The sequence below is a fragment of the Sinocyclocheilus rhinocerous genome, unplaced genomic scaffold, assembly GCF_001515625.1.
Source record: "Sinocyclocheilus rhinocerous isolate Xijiao unplaced genomic scaffold, SAMN03320098_v1.1 scaffold790, whole genome shotgun sequence".
Classification (NCBI taxonomy): Eukaryota; Metazoa; Chordata; class Actinopteri; order Cypriniformes; family Cyprinidae; genus Sinocyclocheilus; species Sinocyclocheilus rhinocerous.
In genome coordinates, this window is record NW_015666971.1 from 235426 (window position 1) to 236880 (window position 1455).

Sequence of the window (1455 nt, forward strand, 5' to 3'; positions counted from 1 at the left end):
CAAACGTTTATGCAAAGTGTATTAAATATAATCTACAAATCATGCAATACTGTACCACGAAAGGTTTTAGCTAATCAGGCCAATGAGAGACAATTACTAATCATTCTCATTTTTTATTAAATCATTCTTTTATTTCACTAATCAATCTTTTTATTTTATTAAACACAAGGGGTCATTAATGATGCTTACATTATAGCATGTGCAAATTCACACACAAAATATCTATAATTTGGCCAAAATTGCAGGTGTCTTAATATCCAAGAAGGGTTATGATAGAGAAAATATTAAATAAATTTAATGTTATTATATATTACAAAGAGATTTATAATTAAATACATCCAAAATTTCATTACATTTTATTTTTTATATATATATTCTATATAAATATAATATATATTTATTTATTATTTTACCTTTTATTACCATTATTCCCCCCCACCCGATTCCAAGCTAGGGTCCCCCAGTGAATTTTGTCCATTTTCACGACTGATTATAAATATATTTTGCAATATATTGCAAGACTTACCATAAAATTTCTTATTTATTTAACTGTTGTATAAAATAATTTACAAATTTGCACTCATTCATGACTCGTGTGATAACTTTATGAGACAAAAGCTCATTCAGGGGCATTTTTCCCCCTACATCTAGAATTGTAAGGGCTGTACTTGCCATCTTCGCGCTCTTGCAAACTGGATGCTCCGACTTGCCGTAGAGTCCTTGTAGCCATGAGAGGTGTGTCCATGTAGATGAGCAAATAAATCTGCATCTTAAGTGGCGTGTGGCGTTAACTTAACGTCGGTCGGCGTGTGGCGTTATTTTAACGCGTGGTGGCGTCTGCCGTTAACTTATCGCCTAACGGCGCTTATTTAACGCCTGGCGGCGTTATGAAAACGGCGTTTTAATATTGATACGGCGGTGAAAAGCACGCGAATTATGACCCATATGGCTTTCCATAGTTTTCGGCTTATTAAGCATAATCGGCTTAAGAACGTGCATGTAAATGCGCTCATTGAGATCTCGCAAAGGAACGAAACTGACTGCAATTGAGATCTCCTAAAGGATTTTACGAGTATATGCTTATTCTGTGCAATATATACTTTTTTTGTGTCAACTCAATTTTTTTGTCAAATTGTCCTTCAACCTTGTACTGGCGCTTTAAGCTCAAGCTGCTGAGCAGCACAGCAAAAAATAGACTCGACGCCAAAACTGCTGCCGAGCTGCTGCAGCGTCCGGTGTAAAAGCACTCATTCGTTAACATGCATACCGGGAAAAAAATGCGCACTGCTGCTCTGCTGCAGCGTGCGGTGTATCAGGCGTCTTTCGTTAACATTCACGCCGATGTGCGGTGCGGTGTGAAACAGGTTTTACAATACACACACGCTGCCGTGTGCAGCTCTGCTATGCTCTTGCGGCTCTTTCACACGCGGTCATATCCGTGTCTCAGAGCGGCTC